We start from the raw sequence: 26225 nt of genomic DNA on the forward strand, positions 1-26225 counted from the left end.
TTAACTCTGATCAGCCTTTAGCTGTTCATTATTAAAGCGAAAAAGGTGAGACGGGCTGCTTTTTCCTCGTTTTACATGCTTTAACTTCTGTTCAGTGCTGCTGCCATGGTAACGCTGAATGACGGTGCACATGCAGTGAAAAAAAAAGCACATGAATTCCGATCTGAGCTTCACATTAAGGCCGCATGGCCTTAATTGGACACGTATCCGATCTAGGACCACATATGAAAGGGACAGATTTGAAAAAATCAGATTTGTGTCCACTCAGCTCTGAAAAATAAGATGTGAGTCACACTGGGGCAAAAACGTTTAACCACTTTAACCTTGTAATGTGAACGCAGCCTTAGACCTAATTAGAATTCTCTAATCGTTCACATAGTTTTGTAAAGAATTTAACTTAATTCTTGTTTTTTTTTCAATGATGCTTTTACTTCAGCAATATGAATATGAATATGTTCAAGCCAATAAAGGTTTACTTTATTTAGTTGAATTGAGGGGTGGTGGGTATGAGGAAGACCATCAGGAAGAGGGAGAGAGAAAGAGAGAGAGAGAGAGAGAGAGAGAGAGAGAGAGAGAGAGAGAGAACACAGAGATGAACACATAAAGGGATACTCCTCGAGGTTGATGGAAGAACAAGAGAGGGAGAGAGTATGTATATAAAGACAGAGAGAGAGAAAAAGAGAGAGAGAGAGACACACACACACACACACAGAAAGAGAGCGAGAGAGGTACAGAAAGAAAAAGTGAATGAACTAACAAACAGCAGGGAAAATTTAAACATTTCCAGACACCAGCTCAAAGCCCGAGGCCTCTCTGCCTCCACAGCGATTCACTGTCAGTCACCCTGCGTGTGAGTGTATGCGAGTTTGTGTGTGTGTGAGTGTTTGGGATTGGGGGCGGCTCCCCCAAAAACCCTTTCACAGATGAATCTGATTTCCTTTCTGCTAAACAAGTGGGCTCCAAACACACATGTAAACAAAGGAGAAACGAAAGCGCAACAACATGAAAGCAGAGCACATTTTTCTACACTCACATTTCACTACACACAACCCACCAACACTGAGGCAAACAGCACACAATGACCATTAATCACCACTCTCTCTCGCTCGCTCGCTCTCTCTCTCTCTCACACACACACACACACACACACACACACACAAACATCTGACTATCAAAGGAGAACTAGGGACAGATACAAGAGAGAAAGTACAAATCAATGCCAGGATCTGGAAGACATTAGGAGACTAAAGAGAGAAAGATACTTTATGTGTATCTGAGAGTGTGTGTGGCAGCAAAGACATGACTTCACCACAGTTTTTAATTTAGATATGAAGCACCTCATTGACCATGCTATGAACTACCTTACTAACTGACTAACCAAGTAACTATATAACTAACTGACTAAATAACTAACTCACTACATAACTAAATGACTAACCACCTAAATCACAGACTGACTGACTTCCCAAGTAAGTAACTAAATAACTGACTAACCAATGATCTGAATAATTGACAGACCAACTAAAAAGCTGACTGACTAACTGACAAAAGAACTAACTGACTCACTGATTAAATAAGTAACTGACTAACTAACTGACTAATCAATTAAATAACTAACCGACTAACAAATTAACAAATTAACTAACACGCTAACAAACAAAAGCCCGACATACTAAAAACTAACTTACTTACTATGAAATAAATAAACTAGTAAGCTAACAAACAGAAGACCAACAGACTAAAAACCTGGCTCTCTAACCAAGTAACCAGCAAGCAAACAAGCTAACAAACAAAAGACTAACAGACCAAAAACTGACTCACTAACAAATGAATAAACTAGCAACTTAATAAAAAAGACTAACAACCTAAACTAACTGACAAACAAACAACTAATTAATGCACTGAAATGAAAATTCCCAACCAAACACTAATTTCAAGACACACCCAGCCAACAAGTGGCCAAACAAATGAGTTTTTTTATAATAAAGTAATATAAAATGTCTTTTTTTCCCCTATAACTAAACATATACATACACATGTACACTAAACATTAACATAAAAATCTACAAAGTAACAAAGAAAATACACTTTAATTAGTTCTATAATTAATCAAATCAACAGGACAATACTGAGCTGACAATAAATAAAAAGTTAACATAAAATAAACTCCCTTAATTGATTACAGTATGTAGGTTACAGTGTGTGCCATGAAATCCAACATCCATAATAGAGAACGGTTAGCCATCCAAGACATTGAATTCTACAACTGTGAAACCTGTGGCTATAGATGGCAGCAACAATTTTGTGCTTCTATTATTTAGCTGTGTTCTGTGTAACAAGCAGAATGTTTTCAAGTGACATTAAACCTTTAGTGGAAAAGCTATTAAGCTCTGTAACCTCTCTTGATGTTTGCGATAAACATGATATGAATATGAGAATATGAGCTGCTTTTCTAATGCTGACTAGAAAATGTGAGATAGGCTGGCTTGAATATTTCTGGAACTGCAGATCTCTTGAGATTTTCACATAGATCTCTAGAGTTTACTCAGAATGTGCAATAAAGAAACATCCAGTGAGAAGCAATTCCGGACGGAAAGATTTTGTTGATGAGAGAAGTTAGCGGAGAAATTGTGGTAGAAAAGCATCTCGGGATGCACAACATGTCCAATCTTGAGGTGGATGGGCTACAACAGCAGAAGACCACTTCAGATTCCACTTCTGTCAGCCAACAACAGAATGCTGAGGCTGCAGTGAGCACAGGCTCACCAAAACTGGCCAGTTAAAAACTGGAAAAACTGAGCCTGCTTTGGTGAATCTCAATCTGAGGTGCTGATGCTGAGGTTTACAGATGGGTAGGGTCAAAATTTGGCACCAATAGCATAAATCCATGAGCTGGTGTAATGGAAATGGGAATGTATTCTTCACACCAATATGATTATTATACCAATCAATCATCGCTTGAATGCCACAGCCCATTTGAGTACTGTTGCTGACCATGTGCATCCCTTCATGGATACATCTTCTAATGGCTACTTATAGCATGATAATGCATCATGTCACGAATGAAACGCATCTCAAACGGGTTTCATGAACATGACAATGAATTCAGTGCTCTTCAGTGGTCCGAGTCAACAAATCTGGATCTAACAGACTTTTGGAATGTAGTAGAAAAGGAGATTCACAGCATGAAAATCTGCAGGAACTGCATGATCCAATCATGTCAACATGGATCAGAATCTCAAAAGAATGTTTCAAGCATCTTGTGGAATCCATGCCACAAAAATGAAGACTGTTTTGATCACAAAAGGAGGCCCTACCCAGTATTAATATACTGTTCCTAACAAAGTTCTCGATGAGTGTACATCCTGAGAACTGGAATATTGTTACTCTGTTACTAAATGTTCACCCAGCGTGTGTTTGAGTCTTGTGTATCCGAGTGCCACCAATTTTTGCAAACGTTATGCATAATTAAATTGTTAAGATACAAATAAAGTGATTCAGAGTGATTTGATGCGAAAGTGCACAGTTCTAGAGAGTCACAACTGTTCCCAATGGTGGCGATAGGAACCAGACATCTGAAGAGAACACCTGCAAGCGCCAGTGGGGCTACAGGCTTTCAGTCCAATCAAGCAGATGCACCTGATTCCACTGCTTTATCAGTTTGTCTTAGTTTTCCAATTATGGGCTGGTTACATGATGTGAGCCCCTCCTTGGTTGGAAAGAAACCTTGCAGCCAGGCCGACCCTCTGTGGATTAGCTTGATGAGACCTGCTGTAAAAGCTACCTCACACAAAATGGTGTAACATTACAACATTACATATAAAAACTCAGACACGTGTAGGTTCACTGGCTGTTTAGGATAATAAAAAAAAGACTATATTTGTATTGCAGATATTGCAACCTCTGGTTTCTTTCACAGCAACTGTTAAAAACTCTGAGTTGGCAAGTTTGTGTACAATGAAACATTTCACATCAAACCACTCGACCGCTGAATTATGCAAAACTTTTGAAAACTAGGGGGAATTCCTATTTGTACATAACATGCACAGAGAGAATGAGTCTAATATGCATCTTGAAACTGGTGCAAAAGGCTGAATACATCAGGTCCTGAGCTGAGAAAGCTCAGATGAAAACAAGGCTCCAGTCACCTCCAGAGCGAGTAAATCCTAGGGGTGATTATGGAGTTTGTTGCAGATGGTGACAGGAGAGACTGGTCTGGAACCTTCAGTGTGAAAGCAGCTCTGTGCAGACCTGCAGCATCACATCCAGCTTCTTTACTGGAGCTGAAGGTGAAAGCAAGGCACTGTAGGGAATTTCTCCGCCCGGAGAAAGCTCATTAAATCCCGATGCCACGAGACCCCAAAACACAAACACAAGCTCAAATTCACAGATAGAGTCAGGACGCCAAAGACGCATGCGGCGCTTTAACATGTAGACCCGTGTCAAGCTAGAGGCTCACAAAGCACACACTGATCCAGTGGACACACACATATACACACTGCCAAAATGTCCATCTGGAAGGCACACAGATCCGATTCACCTCCTGCATGCCTTAACCTTCATCATATATGCAGCACAACACACACACTCAGACACAGCAAAGAATCCGACCTTGTGTAATTCTTACTGTAGTTTGAGAAGCCCTCTGTTAGGAATTCACTATTAAATCAATGGACATACAGTGCAAGGAAAGAGCCCCCATCTACTTGTTTCAAAATTCTAAACAAAATTTAATATAAGAAGAAGACAGCCTGAGTTGTCAGGTTGTCAGTTTTTAAATGATCATTTTATTTGTTAAAGGACAGAAGAAACACTAACTGGCCTTATGTGTAACTGGGATGTAACTGCCCCTTTAATTACTCAATTAACCAGTTAACTAGGTTGATAACTGGGGTCAATTAAACTAGACACACCTATAGGTCAAACATGTTTGGATGCTTTGCTGTTACAGTGCCTGGCCAGTTTGACATAACTGATGGAACCACAAATTCTGCTCTCTGTAATAGACTGTCAGACCATGATCTGAAGCTGAAGTGTAATTGAGTGATGCAGCAGGACAATAAGTGGGTTTACATGCACTTAACGATCCGATAACTGCAGAAAATCAGATTTTGTCAGCAATCTGACCAATACGATTACATGCTCGAGTAATCAGATAATGGGGAAAATCCCAGTCTACATGAGCCAGACAGCATTCAGATTTCTGCTTTACAACCAGCCAATGAGCTCAGAGAAGAAGACGTAAACGTAATGTTACACTCAAGCTTCATGCCATTGTGCCAACATTGTGACACTTTATTTGAAAATACATGCATCTAAAAGATGAGGAATATTTAAACCCTTCATTTCATCAATCTTGTAGTCAGTTCCAGCGTCACTCAAAAAGTGTTTGGCTGCCATTGAGTGTAGAGTGAGAAATCTGAAAAGAAATTGGAGAGTTCACACGCACTGAGAAACATGATTACTGAGCTAAAATTCAGCCTCCTTATTAATCTGATCTAATCCAGGTTTATTCATCGGATCAAACACACTCAATGACTCAATGACCCAAAGCGCGGTCACCTCAGTGTGGCTCAAAAGAAGCAAAATGAAGGTTTTAGAGAGACTGACTCACAGTAACGGCAGGACCTTAAATGACTCAAAAGTGTGTGGCTGAATTAAAGTAAAAGAAGAGGGGGCCAAAAATCCCCAACAGCAATGTAAAAGCCTAATCTCCAGTTACAGGAAGTGCTTAGTTTTGTTATTTTTGCTAAAGGTGGCACAACCATCCAGCCATCCATCTATCCATCCATTTTCTAAGCCGCTTCTCCGTCAGGGTCGCGGGGGGGATGCTGGAGCCTATCCCAGCGGTGTGGCACAACCAGTCACCAATTTATTTTTTTATTTTTTTTGGGTGTGGGGGGGTAATTCATGTGGGGGATCTAGGTGTCCTAAAACTTTTCTTTCTGCGTTTTGTGTTTCCTCATGTTCTCTTCATTATAGATTACATTTTGTTCGATGATCAGAAACCATTCAAAGTGACAAATATGCATATATAGAGTAAATGGGGGGGGGGGGGGTATTACAGTGTATTTTCATTGTCACAACAAAACCTATATCTCCAAAATTCTGACTTTATTAGAGAAGGAAATAAAAATGTTCTTACCATCAAAGTACATGAATCAGATGTGGCTCAAACTGCATTTTACAGGCTTAGAATACTTGTTGGTGTTTCTAAATGTCTTCTCGAGCACTCACTGTAAAAATACGTAAATAAATAAATATATCGCCCTTAAAACCAATAGCATTTGAAGTATTTGCAGTCGTCAGTCTGACGGAACAACTACGGTGCCATTTTAATCAGTGTTTCATGTGCAGGGCTTGGAGTGTGTGAGCTGACCTTAACTCAGCTGAAGAAAACGCTTAAGGCTGAAACTCATCGCTACAAGTGACTGTCGGCTAATGAACATTTAACAAGAGGTTTGTAGCTCTACGAACATTTAATTTGGTCTGAGCAGGAGTGAGTGGGATCTGGTGTCAGGGCAGCACCCTGAAACAGGGCATTAATTGGAAATCAATGACATCTCGCCTGGATTACTTGATTAGCACTTCGCTTTCAAGGTACAAAACCCTGCGATACAACAATCTAGTTCAGGCGCTGCATCGGTCAGTGATACCATGAGAGTGTTTCACACATCAGCTACCCAGAGGCAGAAAAAAGCAGCGTTCAGCTGCCAACCGGCAGCAGTTTTCTTTTTCAGACATCTTAAGAGAACAGAAGTCCTGACTTTATGGTCAGAACAAGAGAAACACTCACCAAACAGTGGAACATTTCACAAATCTGTCATGGGACAGTGGGAGAAAGTGTCTGTTGGGCTGTTTTTATCAGCTGGAAAAGCACGGCCGCAGTTTTTGTGATAATCATAATTTAAGAAAGAAAACAGATTATTTTTAGCTGTCTGGTGACAAGTGTTCGGCTATCCTGTTATAAATGCTCAACAAGTGGCCAAAAACAGTGCTTTAGTTCCTCAACAACGTCAGCTTAGTACAGACAGCAAACTTCAGCTGGCTCGGCACGTCAGTGATGGAACACACTGCCTTACTGCCATTGCTCCTACCACAGCCATGTCAGAGCACTTTACAGTATTCAAACACCAGTTAGCAGACGACTGGATTTCTCTATTCTATCATAGCAGTTTGAGGGGTGAACCGTAATATATCTAACACCAGACCAACAGAGTCCCCCTTTTAGGTATGTTTAAACTAAAAGCGGTGCTTTGGTGTCGTGTTTGATCTACAGTATCATCAATTTGCCGTGTTGTGCGAGTTCAAGTTAGCCAGCTGCTAAAACAGCTATCCTGGAAAGCTCTCCCGCTTTCCAGTGCCTCACAACCTTCCTCAGTTTACTTCACATGAACCCACTTCTTTCTTTCATTTTTTTTGCTTGGGAATGCACTAATACTATAATATGACTGAGCGCTGCAACAGCGCTGTAGTTGTTAGCAGCAGATGTGATTTAACGATGCTAAAGCTTGTTAGGATGTACAGAAAGAGGCGAGCACCCTAAGCCAGTATAGTAACACCACTGATCTCATCACTCACACTCAGTCACAGGAGAACAGATAGCCGGTCGCTCCACTCATACATGGAATGTATAACACTGCATTTCAGCCATTGCTAAAGTCTCATCTTACTTGTGCCCCCCAGCGGATCGACTGTCTCCATCTTGCCCTATCCACTGCCTCCTCTACTTTTACACCAATCATCTCCATGTCCACCTTCACTACATCCATAAACCTTCTCTGAGGTCTACCTCTTCTCCTTCTACCCGGCAGCTCCATCTCCAACAATTATCGTTATCGTTTTATCGCCCAGCCCTAACTCAATGTGTTAATATTTCTACCTCACAATTCTATTGATTCCAGCAGAGTAGAGTTGGCGCGCACAGGTTGTGGAACAGCAACAGACTTTTTTGCCTCCGTTTTGTTAGCCTACGTCTCTCCACCTGTATTGGGGAAGTGGGTGTGACTAAAACAGGCTCAATTCACACAGTGTATTCCTGGTGGGAACATGATGTTTTAAGTGACCGGTGACTTTGTGTGTGACTGCCACAGTGTCAGCAGGGCTTCTCCACGTGAGAAGACCCTCGCTTTCAGAGTGTTTTTTTTTTTCTCATTAGCATGGCAGTGCACACTATCCAGGATTATGTCACAAGGTATCAGGTGGTACTGGATGTTGGTATTGGTGCATGTTGTATGAGTACAAGTAAATGAGCATGGTGTTGGAACAAAAACACACAGCCCCTCGCCACAAAAGCTCACTCTGACCTACAACCTATACAATATAGAAGCACTGTTTAGAACCACTCCACACAACCTAACCCAAACACCATCACACAGTCTATACAGACACAACCTCAAACATAGAGAATTCGCTTTAATAAACACAGCTGTTCCAGGATGTCCAAAGTGCCAACAAATCTGTGTGTGCTTGGATGTTATGTATATTAGTTTGTGTAAATGAGAGAGAGTGTGTGTCGGTGTGAGATAACAGAGCTTCCTGCGAGGAGTAAACTGGTTGTGTATGTGTGTGTGTGTATGTGTGTGTGTGTGTGTGTGTTGTTTCCGGCAGTAATCCACTGGGCCTAAACACAGGAAAATAGTTTGGGTAAATAAGTCATGTCTGCCTTACGCGCTCACAGTCTTCAGTTTGGATGAAGGCCAGGAGCGATTCAAATATTTGACTCCTTTCATTTGACTTTTCTGTCCACTCTGTAAAAGACTGCATCAATCTATAGAAGACATCACAGTCAGAAAATAAGCGGACAGTACACACAGAGGAGACAGACAGCGGTATAAAATGATATTTATACTGCATACACAGCATGTACATGCAACATTTTACCAAATTATTTCAAAACGCATGGTGAAAATATGTATTCGGACCTTAGATATCTACAAGGATTATGTTATGATTGATTTAAACCATGGTTATTAACTGAGTAATTAGCTAAGTACATACATCATCATCATTTCAAGGCTACTTATTGGCTGTCCCAAACCCCTAATAATTACATTTTTTTGTATTTTTCTTTTAAAGCAAAGCTGAAATATTAATATTTAAAATAAGTTTAATAAAAAAAAAAAGATACCCAGAACACAAAGAGTTTTAATCCACAGGCGGAGCCTTTTTTTTTTTTTAGCTACACCCCTGCAATTTTGAGAAGGACGTGAGACTGTGTCCCTGTCCCTCGTGGCCAGATGGTGAGTTGTTAGATCCCACTGCTTTAAAGTAAATGTGTCCTAAAGTTTAAAAATCAACAGGTAACATTAAGAATTTTTACAACCTAAACATTTTGTGTTTTAATGAAAGATAATACGTTTAAGAGAACTTTTAGCATTTTTGCACTAGTGAAACAGATAAAAGGTTCAGTAATTTCTTTTTAATAACAAATAAACATAATTAAGACACAGGGTCACTCAAAGCAAAGCCCAATTCAGTTAAAAGTCCAGAATGAGTTTTAATCTCTGTAAGACCTATGAGGTAAAGGTTTCTACTAAACTGGCCAGTGTGTGGACAGACAAATGGCACAAAACAGAGAGAGGGGGACTGTAGGACCCTACAGCTCCTGTTCTTTGTCCACAACCCCAGAGGGAGCAGTAGAAGAGTGAGAGGGAGGAAGGGAGGAAAGGACAGATAGCTGAGAGTGCAGACAGTGAGGACGGTCAGACTGGGTCATTGGAAGAGAGAGGGTGTTTGGAAAGAGGGTCAAAACTGGACACACACACACACACACACACACACACACACACACACACACACACACACACACACACACACACACACAGACACACACACACACACACACACACTTGATTTAATATGTATCTATTATGGCAGTCAACCCTAATAATAACTGCATTATTTTTGTAGTTAATCACAATTAATTGTATCTTATTAAAAGCAGCGTGTCTTGCTAGCTGCATGACTGGAAAAGTCAGCTAAACAAAATGTCTGTATTATTTTTCATATAACAAAACTTTCATCAATCAAATTTATTGCACAAATGTTATATTAAAGAATTAACTTCAACATTTTGCTGAATGTATATGAAAAGCAGTGATTTAGAAAAAATGGAATTGATGTAAAAATGTATATATATATATACAGTTATATTTATATATATATATATAGTACAAACATTAGCTATACCACAGCTACCGCTATTAGCGTGAGTGATTTGTGAACATTAGACAGGTGTCCATTCATAAGTTTTGGAATGTTTAATCCAAAAAGTTGGTAAAAGAAAATAAAAATTGTGCTACCGTCAAATACAATAATGCGCATGTTCCTAAAGATGATGCAACACATATGCGACACGTGGCGCAAGAGTCTTGAGTCTTGATCACTGTGAGTGATATATACACTGAAGGGATTTAAACTTATAGCTCTCGTTGGAACAGTTTTGACAGCCCTCTGTCAGCTGGACGCTGCTGAAACTCTAACAAAACAGTTAGTTCTTCAGCCCTGATCTTACCCTCAGTAACAAATAAGACATTGCGTTTGTTCGATTAGTTTTATATGATAAAACAGAGATTTTAAAAGTTTTTTTTGCTGGTCCCAACATTGTAGATTAGCCCTCTTGTTCTCTAGATTACCTAGGAAAGTGTCTAGTGGATGTAAAACACACACACACACACACACACACACACACACACAGTATGACACACACGGTATGAACTACATTCAGCACAATTTATTAACTCCTCATTACTGTGAAGACGTGGGGGAGGAAAAGAATGCAAGTGTGAGTATTGAGAAGATACTGTCCAGTGTGTGTCTGTGTTTCCAGTTAGATACTGTCCAGACAGAAAGGAAGACTGTAGGCACACAGCAGGGGGCTGACCCTAGGGCAGGTTAAGGGTTCAGAGGTCAAAGGTGGTCTTCTGTAACAGCATCTGTGTGTTAATGAAGGTGTGGAGCCACTGCAGTCATATAGCTGTGTGTCTGTGTGTCTGTGTGTGTCTGAAGTCAGACGTGTGACATCTCTGGACAGCGTGCTATAACCATGAACAAGGGAAAGTGATGGAGGAGTTTCGATCAGGCCTAGAGATGACGCAGACAGGCAGACAGACAGACAGAAAAAAAGAGACTGAAGAGGATCAGAGGATGAGCTTATGCTGTCCATCACTAATCCCAGACCTCTGGCATGTTTGGAGAGCAAGACAGAATAAATTCTCCTCGGTTCAATAGAGGCTAAAGGTCAAAAGTCCCTGTCCCATCCACTACTGCAGCATTAAACAAATGCCCGTCATTCATCAGCTCTCGTATCAGTCACTCAGACCATCCAAACACCATAACAACTGACTCATAATGAAGACGTGGGCTGAACTGAACACTATAATGAGAATGTTTTTAGTTTGCTCAAAGTAGATCTCATCTAGTCCATCAGGCTGTCTGAACAGCAGACTGTCTTGCTGTCTTCAAGCACAGACTTCATACAGCACTTAAGTGAGCACTTAGTGAGTGCTTATTGAAATGTATTGAACTGCACTGTCTAATTACTCCTTTCCTTTCTCCAGGTACACTGTTAGAAATTAGGGCTCTGTGCAGATACTTTATTCATTCATCAACGTAAAAACAATGTAAGTGTTCCCTCAAAGGCAAAACAGTGGTTTTAAGGTCCAACTACACATCTTAAATAAGTTTTTCCAGGTGAAAAGTACATATCTGTATCTTTTCATAACCAAATGCTTTAAAACAGAACAATAAAATAAAAGCCTGGAAACAAGACAGGGTGTGTAGAGTCAATACAGCTTAGAGCAAATAATTTCAATGGATTATGGTACAATTATGTTCCCTGTCTAAAGGGACTGAGATGGACCCCTGATGGTACCACTCCAATGACAAGAAGGTTACTGCCTCAGTCACAGTTTATCACAGTGTATCAGCATAGGCTTTAATTTCTAGCTATGAATGTATTTTTTCTGTGATATCATAAGAACCAACTTGCATATATCCATCTATTCAGTCCAGAGCTGTTCAGCCCTGCCCATTCATAATAAAATATCTAAGCCTGTGGAATAAAGCACAATACAGGCCAGTCAATCAGAACAGAGCTCATTTACTATATAGCAGTCTTAAAAGGCATAGTAGCAAATTCAGCCTGTTTAACTCTAAGGGGTGAAGAGAGGATAGAAAAGGACCATATTAAAATGAATTAAGACTGTTTTTGGTAATAAAACCATAAATGTTATAAGTGGACCTTGAGTGAAAAAGTAAAATAAAGCTCTGCTGATCATTCAACACAGTTTTAACAATAAATGGTCTTAAACTCTGGTGTTAAAGTCGCCCATGACTGCTAATTCACCTTATCATCTTTTACCCTGAAGGCTGGTGCGCAGACTACTAGCCCAGCTAGTAGGTAACGAAAATCAAAGCGAATGATTTAAGACATCGAGCTGAATGGACAGACTTACCTGCATATATAATCACTCCAGCTTGTCTCCTGATACATTATCTGTGATGAAAAACTGTCGAACACTAAAAAGGCACAAAGCTGAGGTCAGTTTCTCATTCACCAGCTTCACATTCACCAGCTTCTTATTCACCAGCTTTAATTAAGCTTTCCTGATCCACCTTAAATAGTGTCGCAGTTACATTCTGGCACCTCAGGCATCATTTAAGCTGGAATGTGAAAATTTGGAAAAGCTGGCGAATGGTAAGCTGACTTAAGCCCTGTAAAAAGTCAAACATTAAGAGACATTTTGCAAGAAACTATCGTGCTTTCGTGAAAAGTTTCCTGCCGGAGATTCAAGAAAAGCAGCTACAGCTGAGCTAAAGCTTAAAGCAAAGTAAGTCTACGTTTCACATTATATATCTTTTAGCTTTTACTAGCACATTAGCAAATCCATCATTTTTACAGCCAAGATTTTAAAATGGACATCAAATGTTGTCATACAAGGTGGCCTGAATTTTGCTGAAAGGACAAAATGGCTCTTCCTAACACTTGAGTTGCAGATCCTGACCTAAGCTGATCCACAAGCTCAACTTGTGGGGCGATGCTGAACATCATCTTGCTCATCCAGCTCTTGAAGAATGTCTGAGCCAGTTATTATGCACACCAATCAAGATGACACTTGTAAACCCCTGAGGATAAAGAGGCAGGGGTTCAAGCTCCCCCTGGAGTCTTTCTATACATGTGCCTTGCTCTCTGAGATTCCTGGTCGTAGATGGCTGGGGATTGAACTTGCAATATCCCAGAAACAGGGCAAAATCTGATACAACTGCATCACACAACGTTTCCTTTTTTCCCCTTTCTTTCGCTAAGCACTTTGAGCTGCTCTTGAGAATGAAAGGTACTATATAAGTAAAGTTTCCTATTCTCCTTTATTGTCATCTCTCATTACCAGTACAACATACTGGGTGAAAATATACTGAACTGTATTCAGAAGCCCAAAATCTACTGCTGTTTTGTCTGTCTGCGATTAATCAGCAGTGTCTATCTCACAAGCAACCTCAGCTCCAAAACAACTTGAGTGTGTTTTTTTCTTACGGTCAGTATGTAATTACACACACTCGCACACAAACACGGGCTCTCTGAAGAGGTCAGTCAGTTCTGGTCAGTGAGGTTACAAGAAAGGTGAAAGAGAATACTTGTTGACAGCCTTGCTTGACCGCATCACCACACATACACACAGAGCTGTGATCCTGACTCCTGCCTATTGCCCCACACTGGAAACAACCCAAACCTGCTCAATCACCCTTTTAGAAACGAAGCTAACCTCCACGCCCATGGTCTGTCTGTCTGTCCGTCCATCTCTCTCACACAAGCGCTGCTCTGTGCAGGGCTTCACCAGGCACAGGCTCAGCAGTGTGTGGCAGTGCCAGGCTGGTGGGCACCATGCCCACTGTCTCTGCAGGGAACAGCTTCGTGCCAGGGCTGTTTACCCAAGCTGTGCTCTTACGCTAATTTACACAAACACCATTAGTAACCTTGGTTACTCCTCTCAGTGGGTCTACGACCAAACCTATAATAATTCAGCCCTATGACAAATATAACGCAGCATTAGTGTCATCACCTATGCAATGAGCACTGCAATGACATATAAGCTGAGTTTAAAAAGAAAACCCTACTGGAGAGAAAGTTTAGACAAAATGACCGCAGGTCACTAACCAACCCAATCAGGATGCAGACCTAACAACAGTTTCATACCTAAAGACTTCACTGTTGAAGTCAATAATAGCTTGAATTATATTCCAATATATCAACTTGGACACCAGTTGGTCACTAATGTCATGAATTAATCCAGTAATCAGAGCTTTAAATACAAAAAAACGTGACTCGTTTCCTGTAAAAGAGTGTAGTAGAAATCTTATTATAATAACTATAATTATTAGAATCTCATTATAATTATGCAAATTATCAAGTAATCACTGACGATTCCTTGAGAATAAGACTTTTAATCAATGACTTTAAATTAAAATTAAAATCACGTTTAATTAATTGTAACATTCCTCATCTCAATAGGCACATTCTTTATATGACAAAAGAAGAAGAACTGAAAGTTAAACCTTCATTTATTATACGCAGCTGTGACTGTGATGTAACTAAGATTGTGCTGTTGTGTTAGACAAATATGATTAAAAACCTGTGCTTGTTCTTGTCTGGTCACCTAAAGTACAGTACAAAAGTCAGACACCACCCTTCATTTATTTAATTTCCAGACAATATAGTCTGTTAAGTAAAAGATATTCATTTTTCAGGAGATTAGTAAAGAGATTTTCTGAGATGATGTAAAATAATTCACTTGCATAAAAAAGGGAAGCATCACAGAAAAAAGTCAAAAATGACTAAATGATTTTCCTGTGTGCAATATAATCAATACTTCATGTACAATATGTGTAAAATACTCTCTACAGTGTAAAGATTTCTTGTTATTTTGATTGATTTAGAGAGAGAGAGAGAGAGAGAGAGAGAGAGAGAGAGCGCAATGGATGGATGGATAGATAGATGGATGGATGAATAGATAGAGAGAGAGAGAGCGCAATGGATGGATGGATAGATAGATGGATGGATGAATAGATGAACAGACAGACAGACAGACAGACAGACAGACAGACAGACAGACAGATAGATAGATAGATAGATAGATAGATAGATAGATAGATAGATGGATGGATGGATGGATGGATGGATGGATGGATGGATGGATGGATGGATGGATGGATGGATGGATGGAGAGACAGACAGACAGGCAGGCAGGCAGAAATTGGGAAATTGCAGTGTTTCAGTAGCAACACATCATTCCACATAAAACTTACATATACTATGCAGAAAAATATAGAAAATAGAATTAAATCTAGGCATAACTTAAAGTACAAGAGAAATAAAATAAAATTACATCTATTTGCATATTTACATGGCAAATGAGACAGATTTGTTGTATTTACATGATAGCAGGCACTGAGTGATATGAGGTAAACTAAAAGCACAGATTATAGACACGTCTAACTCGGTGTTGCATTAATATTACAGTGTAAAATGCAGAGTGAGATGTGTCATTACAGTAATAGTTGTGATATAGTGCACAGTGTGTATTAATCAGAGATAATGGTTATATTGTTAATTCATCTCCATTCCCATGTGTAATATAATAAATTCTCCGTGTCCAGTATTCCTTGTGCAATTCAGGTGAAATATCCTTACAGTGTAAATATTTTTTGCTCTATTTTAATTTATAATTGTTTATATCATTAAGTTTGTGAATAGTGTTTTTCTAAAGGATAGAGTTCATATTCATATCTTATTTTTCATCTTTAGCATTATACATATCGTCTGTATGGTAAGAGGTAACAAGCTGTTACCTTGTTAAGTAATCAACAAGGCTAATTACTTTATTAATTCTCTTCTTTTTACTTCTTTTCTTGCATGCCGTGTTCTCAATTTGCTGCTGTAGCAATGTGAATTGTCCTGCTGTGGGACATTGTTCTGTTCTCAGAACAATGAACTGACCACTCCAGAGCCCAGACTTCAACATTACTCAATGCGTTAGTGATTCCTTGGCTTGCGACAAGCAGAACATGCGACCAACTCCTAAGTCTGAACACAGGTGTTTAAAAATATTCCTGTAGATTTCTTTGCAAACCTCTGGAAAAGAGCAGAGGGTGAAACAAAGGCAAGAGTAGATAGATTCAAAAATTTGATGTTACATGTTGATTTGCCGGCTTCTATGAAATGTCTGCTTTTTTCCAGATGCTGTTTTTGGTTGATGGCCGTTTTGCTGAAAAATAAAAAAAATGAATGGGGTTCCAGACATTTGCATAGTCCAACAGACTCAGCATGAGAGGGGATCTGTATCTGATTGTTCAGTTTATGCTGTAATTTATCTTTGTTGTATATATGGCTGAAACTAGATTTTGCCATTTGGCTTTGTGTGAGATACAGTATCAGCTCCTTGATATTAATCCTAGCGTTGTCTGCAGTTCTAAATTACCTGCTCAGCCAAACACATTATGGACTACTACTTTGAATTTTTTAAATTCCAAACTACATATGCATTTTCATGAACCCAAACAAATAATAAGACGAATCTGAGTTTAAATAATTGTGTTTTTAAATAACCACGCCAATCCCAAATCAAGACAGACATTAATCGCATGGAATAACAGCTGTAATTACAGGCTTATAAGCATAAATTCATATTACACAACACAATTCATTTGATATGGGCTAGGTTCAAAACTAGGATTAGAACACATTTCAATGTGCTGAATGTTTCTACACTGATATGTCTGAAAGTAAACCAAGTCAATGTCTCTATGTAATGGTGGGGTGTGGCTACATAGGGTTTGGTCAGTTTGGGCAGGAGCTTCATTAACATGCGGTAAGCAGTACCCAGAATTCTATTCACGCGCCGGATGACCATGAGGCAGAAAAGTCAACCATTTAATACCAGAGAACAGGAACCCTCTTATGGAAAGAAAACACAGAGAAATAAAATAAACAGGAGGGAAGCGGAAAAGTACAGCAAACTCATTTTAGTTAATTCCCTGATAAAACTCGGGGCTCGCATTACGGCCAGTGTTTAGAATGCAAACAGAAAAGAGCGCTGTACGCCCGAGGCCAAACACGGAGATCTGAATCGGGGGAGATTGCCTCATAATTACAGGATATCAACTTTTAGAGTCTGCACACTTCAACAAGGAAAGGTTCAGACTCCATTTCCCTCATACACGCACTAGAACAGAATCAACATCATTTTTCATAGGATATTTATAATGTTTACTATCTTTTGGTCTATACCTGTATATCTGGATAATGACATACACTCTCAGAAATAAAGGTATGAAACGGTCAGTACCAGGCAGTACGGTACTCTCATCACTGGAGTGGTACCCTCAAAGGTACATCTCAGTACCTTCAGTCAGGGAACATAACTGTACCATAATTCATTAAATTGATCTTTTCTAAGTTGTACTGACTCCACACACCCAGTCTCAATTCCTCAAGCTTTTATTTTACTGCTCTGTTTTAAAATATTTAGCTATGAAAACATACAAATTTGTACTTCTCACCTGGAAAAACTTATATAAGGTCCACGATTGGACCTTAAACCACTGTTGTACCTTTGAGGGAACATTTATGTTGTTTGTACTTTGATGAACAACAAATGTACCTGAACAGAATCTTTATTTCTAACAGTGTACTGTGCTACTGCTTTCCAGTTTTAGTGATATAATATGTAATATATTTAGATAAATAATGAGCCTTATATTTATCACAGAATTCCCTTAACATATGATACTGATGTTCCTGCTTTCAGGTTGCGTTCAGACTTCGTAGACTTGGTGGATTTGGATAAAACAAACGGTGTGACTGCTCTGTTAGTGCGGTTCATTACAGTAAGGAAGGAAACTGCCATCTGATCTCTGATGCACACCATAGAAGTTGACTGAGGCCCCCTTAACAGGTCGGCTTGGGTTCACTTTAAAACAAACTCTGGTGCAGTTCGTTTGAAGTATGAGTGCAAAATGGACCAAAGACAGAATGAATCGTCGTCTCATCTATCCAGGTGCGTTTCTGATGGTGTTCTGACACATGTACGTGCTTTATCATCTTTCCAAAAGTTTGATTTGGTAACTGTAGATCAGGCAGTTGATCTACAGTTAACAATTAAAACTGGGCTGAGGCAAGTCAGAAGTCATTATAAAATGATCAATATACACATTTGACTGCACTCATAATTCACATTATGTATTCAGCTGCCAAGGTTTCTCCATTTTGCTAAAGCAATAAGCCACTCAAGGCTGTTACAGAGACTTCACCCGACTGCGTCATGCAAAACCACAGTACCAGAGGGAGTCTTGTGGATTATTGCTCTATAACAGAGGTCACTAATAGGTGGGCCGCGGTCCGAGTCCGGGCCCAGGTGCTGTCCTATGCAGACCTGGGTCTATAACTAATAAACTAAAGAGAATTATTTCATTTCGACCGGGTGGTCCTATTTTAATGGACATGTGTTGTAAATATCGCACGTGATGCTACTCGGCATATTAGATCTGTGCCTTACGATGAGCACTGAGACTCGAGTGAGTGGCGCACACACAGAGGAGGGACGAGGTGAGAAACAGCAGTTGGAGAAGAGAGTGAGTCAAATTGTTTTACGTCGTGTTTTACATCGTGCTCTAAAAAGAGAAAACTGACAAATATTGTTGAAATATTACTGAATTGTACATTATTTGATTCACACTACATAAGATGTTGATATAACTGCTACTTCAGTAAACAGTATATGACACTCAATCATAATGCAAGTTAGACATTACGAGGTTCCATTATGAGTTATTGTACATCATGAAATCTGCCCAATCAGTTGCGACCTTTTACTCGTCTGACCTTGTTTACATCTTTTAATTTGATGATAAATATGTCAGTGTGAGCAAACCAGAACTAAAATGCAATAATGTATCAGTTTCTGCTTTGGTGCAGACCAAGGGAACCGCAAACATGAATACACCAGGACCAGGACCAGACAGTTAACTGCAACGTATGGCACTTCCAGCATGCTTGGACTTTTCTCAACCTTGGTACTGATGCTGTTTTTCAAGCTGTATTTACCATCCATCCATCCATTTTCTAAGCCACTTCTCCGTCAGGTTTGCGGGGGGGTGCTGGAGTATATCCCAGCAGTCTTCGGGCGGAAGGCAGGATACACCCTGGACAGGTCGCCAGTCCATCGCAGGGCAGACAGACAGACACAGACAGTCACTCACACACTCACACCTAGGGGCAATTTTAGCATGTCCAATTGGCCTGACTGCATGTCTTTGGACTGTGGGAGGAAACCGGAGAACCCGGAGGAAACCCACGCAGACACGGGGAGAACATGCAAACTCCACACAGAGAGGACCCTGGTCGCCCGGCCGGGGAATCGAACCCAGGCCCTCCTCGCTGTGAGGCGACAGCACTACCCACCAATGAGATGAAAAATGTGTCTTGGCTCTGGAACAAAATACGATCACAGCACATACGTTCTCAGAAAAATGGACTGGCTACTACAGAGCCCAGACCTCAACATCACTGAATGTGTTTGGGAGTATATGGATCAAAAGTAGATTCAAAGCTCAGAGCAAGCCTCCCTAAATCACGGAAGCTATAAGAAAAGCAAAGGGTTGACAAAATAAACACCAACAAATGTGATATTGTATTTGGTCATTCTGTGAAATTTTCTTCTAAGTATGTTTTCTGCTGGCTTCCTGATGCTGAAAAACGAATAACTTCTACTTAATGAACATTTTGCCTGGAAATTAAATAAATTAAGGGTTACACAAAGCTGTAAAGTTAACACAGGTCTGGGCTCAGCAACTCACAGCCCTTTTACTGACCTTTTGCAGCTCCCCAGCAGAATTAGATTTTCAGGCAAAAATAAAATAATCCTCCTTTGCAGTAAATAAAGCTCTGCTGATCATTCTAACTCTTAAACGCTGGAATTAATGTAGAGCTGCTTATTCACCCTTTAACCATGAAGGTTGGTGCGCAGACTGTTGGTCACCATAGCAACACAGACAACAGTCTCAGATAGTTAGTAGCCAACGAAAAGGCAAAGAGAAAGATTCAAGATGAAAGTTGATAATATGGAGACAAATGGACTTATTTGCATTTATAATCACTCCAGCTGGTGTTCTGATACATTTAATCTGCAACAAGAAACTGGCAAAGACTAAAAAGCCACAAAACTGAAGTTAGATTCTCATTTGCCAGCTACTTGTTTGAATTTTCATGTTCCACCTTAAATGATGCAAAAGTTAGCTACATAGATTGCTACATTCTGGAACCTCAGGAAATTCAAACAAGAAGCTGGCAAATGAGAAGCAACTTCAGCCTCTTAAGAAATGCGGAAAAGTTTCCTGCCGGAGATGCGAGAAAAGTGTCTGACCCTAAAGTAGAACAAAGTAAGTCTCCATTTTCATTTATATTATATCTTTAGCCTATAATAGGACATTATAACATACTGAGACATACTTACAAGTCAAGATGGTAAAATGATACTTTAGCAAAATTAACATGAAATGTTGTGGCTCCCAAGATGGTTAGATTTTTGTTGAAACTTGACAAAACTGCTCTTTTTAACATTTGGGTTGATGACCCCTGGCATAGGTCAGACATTTATTTTAAAAATTGTTCAATTCAGACAAAAGGGTCTTGCATCTGCTACAACACACATTTGCGATTCATCCATCCATCCATCCATCTTCTAAGCTGCTTCTCTGTCAGGGTCGCAGCATTTGCAATGCATGTGAAACTAAATTTCAAAAAATGTAAAAAGATGAACTATCAAAACAAAAGTGTTGCGAAAATGTTCTGCTTTCCCAGTCATAGTCAACAAATCACTGCCTTTCTTGGCAATATACTGGCTTTGGTTCACACATGAACCCTCCCAGTAATACCCCAATATTTTGTACAAGGCCTTGTGAAGGTCTTAAGATTTTGGCTGGTGTTCACACTTAACTCCTCCCGTTTAATTCATGTTGAATCAACAAGTAAGACTTTGTGTGTGAAGGGGGCTTAAATGTTCCTGTAGAAAATGAAGAAAAACAAGAGCCCAAACCTTCAGAGAATTATGTCACTGCTCCTGCCTCACTGTGTCTTCTACTTGAAGAGAGCAACTACTAAGCAATCATCAATCAGTCATAAATGAATGTATGCCATTAGCAGCGCTTGATGCAGCTTCTTTGTCATGATCATTGATCATGAGTAGGTCTGGCTTACTTGATCAGTCAATGATGCACTGTATACTGTCAAGTACTTCTCTGTTTGCAGATAGATGCTGTGACCTACCAAAAGGGTTCTGAGATTTATTGTTTCTCTCTTTAAAAACTGCAACTTCTGCTTCTATTCCTCCTTTTCTGTATGCTCCTTCACTAAAGAAAAATGCTGAGTGCTTCTCCACAAAAGTTCAGCAAGCTCTGCAAAAGATGCCGAGTAAGGCACCTCAGATTTCTAGAAGCAGCACAATTAGCAGCAAAAATAATTTCAGCATTACTGCAGTGGTTTCTAGGGTTAGAAAAATACATCATTTCCTGCGAGGGCCGTTCAGGTTCTGTTGTAATGGCGCGTTGCTGGACTTTTGCTGTTACAGAGTGACTATTGTGGACAGCAGGATAATACTAGCCAAGAAATGCTTTTAGTCCAATTCGAAATGATTTCAGATAAAGTCTGGGGCCACTTAATAGTGTGCATTAACCCCTTAAACCACTGGCTTATAATTCAATTACCCTGCTACTGTATCAAGGTCCTCGGTGACCAATGCTAGGAGTGGGAGTAAGAAACAACCGATACAGAATAACAGTGTGGAGTTTTATATTTATTTATAAAACGAATCGATCCTAAAATCTGATTGGCTGAGCCGTGTTCAAAGCCATTGTAAAATCCACAACCTACCCACACCTATGACCACCTCACAACACCTGAACTCTGCATTACTGCGTCACAGCAAGTCTCATGCTGCTCACATGGACCACCGGGTATATTAATGAAGTAAGAATCCGTTTTTGTTTAAATTGAGGGGTTTACAACTTAAGTTGCTAACTAGAACTAGGCTGGTCAGCTAGCTAACAGGCTAAAAGACAGTTAACAGCCTAAACATCTCCACCATTAATATCACAGGCTTGAATGAATGTACTTATGATTAACTGTAAAATGGCAGTATAAAAGTCTAAAAATGTCACTTGAATGATTTACACGCTTCAAATTTCCATGTTCCAGAAATTGCGTTAAACCCAGGCTGAATCCCAAACTCTCTAAATAGAGTGCTAGTTATGAAAGCCTAGAAATTCTAGCCTCTACAGCCAAAAAGTGCTTCATTTATTGACAATGGATGTGTTTGAGTAACAAATGACTATTTCCTGGCTGAATTTTGCACTGTTGGGCTGCAGGATCTGGTATTCAAATTCTTATGTAGGGAACAGGGAGCCATTTAAGATTCAGCCCCATTAATTAGAATTATTACTATTATTAGTAGTAGTAGTAGCAGTAGTACTAATGGTAGTAGTAGTACGATATGCTACAATATAATTCCTACAATTCACTCTTTATGAAATAATTACATGTTTTAATAGTAAAAACATATTTTAATAAAAATAATTTCCTTCTTGATTAAAAGTTAAAAACATATTTACCAAACAATTGACTATTATTGATTAGCACTTCTTCCATTAAAATTCACTTTTCTGTTTCTAAGAGTTTTGGATTTTGTTTCTTTGTTCAGGTTTATTTTGTGGTGCCAACCAGAGCTTCACTTGATGCGTCTCTCATATGCATGAGTTAATTTACATGTGGATTTTGATTGGTTCTTTTCTAGAACACAAGTGAAAATATTGCAGCGTTAAAAGACACCAGCATGCTAATCACCTCCACAGTGACTTTATGAAGCTCTCATTTACTGTGCTGCACATTTCGCACAACAGCGCGATTACTGCTGAGCTTTATGAATCTGGTCCAAAGAGTTTTAACCCTTAGGCAGAGTCTTATTTTAGCCACACCCTGCATTTTAGAATCTCTGATGGCCACATGGTGAGCAGTGAGATCCCATTGTAATCTTATGAAATATCACTATCAAAACATATATTTTGTTTTTATTTACTAAAAAATATTATGATTTTATGTGTGTAAAGTTGTTTAAAGCTGTGGCTGGCATTGTTGACACATGCTCAAAATGAGCTAAAACAGGCACTAATAAAAACACTTGATAAAGTTTTGGTAGTGTTATGGATTTTGAGTGACAAAAAAAGAATATTCCATCAGTTGTTTAAAAAAAAAAAACATAATTAAGGTACAGTATCACTCAAACTAAAAGGATTTTAGTCTGACTTTGAACAGATCCATTTCCACTTGAACGCATAAGGTGTTACAGGAATTTTCCAGTATTTTTCAACTCTATCTCCTGCATCTGTAGCATATGCTCAGTTATAACAGACAACAATTTCCCTGAACTTGGAAAAGAACAAAAAACCCGTTGATTCAAAAGAAATGATTTTGTTTGAAATACACTCGAAACACATGCAGATTATTGTCTGTGGTAATTGACCATACGCTACAGATAGAGATCATGTTGAGAAATTCCAGAGTATTTCATATAAAAACATGCTGCACTCTAATAGTTACTCCATGGTCTCTCTGTTTGCCTCACTCAGGTATGTCGGTGAGCGTATGTATGTTGTGCTCTTGCTGCTGTTTGGCAGGTTGGAGGTTTGGCTGGAGGCTCCCGCCTGCTGCACGTTTTCTCTGATTTACTTTAATAAGTTCCTAAACACAGTGCTGTCCTGCTGATAGCTTAACGGCTCCAGGAACACACAACTCTATCAAACTGAGTCTGTGAAACTAATGAGGGCCTTTGTGCAATGTGATTATCTCTGGCAGTCCTAGCAAAATTATTCCCCATGAAATCTTTCTGTGAAGTCTTTCACTCAACTCTCCCTTCATGCACTACATGGACAAAGTATGTGAACACCTGGCCATAACATCTAAATGAGCTTGGTGCACATACCACTCCAAAAAACAGGGACATTAATCTGGAATTGGCTTTGCGCAGACCACTGGAGTTCATCTAAACCAAACTCGTTTTGTTGCATAAGCACATTTCATTATAACTGTAATTAAATTCTCTACATCCTGTTTCAAATGAATAAGGAATTTACTTTGTGATGCATAAACTTTTATGAAATGCTGAGTTGATATTTTTAAATATGAATTATGATCAACTGGGTCCCTATTAGAAAGTGGCTTTACAATGCAATCATAAATATATATTTTATTACACTTAAATATAAAAGATTTATGCAAGTTTGCAGTGCTTTACTTGTACATCACTACGTAAATGGTTGATAATTAAAATTGCAGCACTTATTAAGTAACAATTATATAATTATTAACTGTCGTTACCACACCATTAGATAATAATGACATTGCTATTTATCAGGGGCCGTTATTATGAAGTGCTACTGTGTATTTCTCAGCATGATGCAAAAGCATAAGCCAGAGCTCTGCACTGATTTCAATCGAAACCTACTCATTCTTTATTTGTAGTCATTTCCTTAACCGGATATCCATTCATAAACTCTTACGGATACGCAAACATCCAAATAAGTCGCAGTGCCTCCCCAGCCTCCATCACTCCCTCCTTCCATGCCCAGCATATTTGACCTCCGACCCAACTCACGGTCATTCACACGTGCTCGCGCGTGTATCCGTCCCAGACGGGCCGCAGTCAAGGCATTTCCTGTTCACCTCTACACCCGCGCCATGCTAAACACACGCCCACATGCTCCTAAACAAGCCACCGCAGCTCTAAACACAGCAGAGGAGGGCAGTTGTGTGTGTGTGCGCAAATGTAGGTCCTTGTCAGACGTTTACAGAACTTCTCTGTGTTGTATTTTGATCTTGTTTACTCGTGGCTGTTGCAGCAGTGCTGTCTCTGATGGTGCTTACAGCTGGATCATGTTCTCTCTCCACACCTGCAAACTGTGGACTGTTGACTGGATTTGGCTACACGGCAGAAACTTACAAGAAACTCAGAAGAAACTCATAAGCACACATCACTGTGTAAAATTCTGCATCTATGCAGTAAGTTTGTGGAGAAATCTAATCTGTACAATTTTCCTCTAACATTCCTCTAAAATGTAATCAATCAGCCAAGACATGCTCGGTATCTGAAGTTTGCTTTTTAGACTGGCTTTGCATGAGTAAACTTTTATACAGCTAATTAAATGTTGTGAGTTGCCTGCAACATAATGTCCATGCAACTTGACAGTCACACAAACCAATTCAAAAACAATTCAAGCTGCATGCGAAACACTGAATTATTCCATTAGTTAGCAAAATTAGCAGCTTGAATTTTTCTGTACATTGCATTGTTCTCACTACATAAACTCATCCATGGCGTTATTTACATTTTTGCATCTTTTTAGATTCATACATGTTTAACAGCTGCCATTGCAGTTTACATGTATATATACATACATACACACACACACACACACACACACACACACACACAGTTTTGCAATGGAGCTACAAGGCTAATGTACCTAACAATTGGTGGAGGAGAGTTTATGTATTTTCTTTAGGTGGAAAAACGCAGGACACACTGCACAGCGCTTTAGTTTTGAGGGGGGTTGCAGGGCTGATGTCAGCTAGAAGCTCAATAGGCAATTGCCTCTACATCTTTGCTCTGCACCAAAGAATAGGAAAGTAATTTAGTATTACTCTTCTTATAAGTTGTCTCTAGTCATAAAGCCAATGTCACTGATTCAAAGAGGAGCAGCAAAAGGATAAATTAAATATACTAAAAAAAAAAAGACACTGCTTGCTGGAACCCTAATGTGTTCTATTACTCAGTGTGATTTAATTTGTCTTCAATGTTTTGCATCACTGCCTCAACAATAGTTTGCTGTTCTGCATCAGACTTTTCTCTCAAGGGAAAAATCAACTGCAAATTAAGTCATTATCTGATCTGTTGTGTAGAGAAAGCAGCAAAATAGCTGTGAAAGTCCTAGAAACTATGGATATATTCCATACATATAAGCTTCCACCATCTGTTATGCTAGTGTTGTAGCTCCATTGCAAAACTACATAAGTAACTTCACATACCAAACATGCCATTAATGGATTACAGTTGGGGTAAGAGGAAAAATGTGCAAATTTTGTTAAACTATTCAAGTCTACAAACCAAAGTTTGCAAAAGGCC

At 39.4% G+C, this 26225-nt stretch overlaps 1 protein-coding gene across 1 annotated transcript in view; it reads right to left on the reverse strand.

The window, feature by feature from the left end:
- scfd2 (sec1 family domain containing 2) overlaps positions 1–26225 on the reverse strand; it is a 231333-nt gene that overhangs the window by 159246 nt on the left and 45862 nt on the right. The gene's annotated exons all lie outside the window — the stretch shown is intronic.

Source organism: Pygocentrus nattereri, chromosome 4, assembly GCF_015220715.1.
Source record: "Pygocentrus nattereri isolate fPygNat1 chromosome 4, fPygNat1.pri, whole genome shotgun sequence".
In the NCBI taxonomy this organism is placed as follows: Eukaryota; Metazoa; Chordata; class Actinopteri; order Characiformes; family Serrasalmidae; genus Pygocentrus; species Pygocentrus nattereri.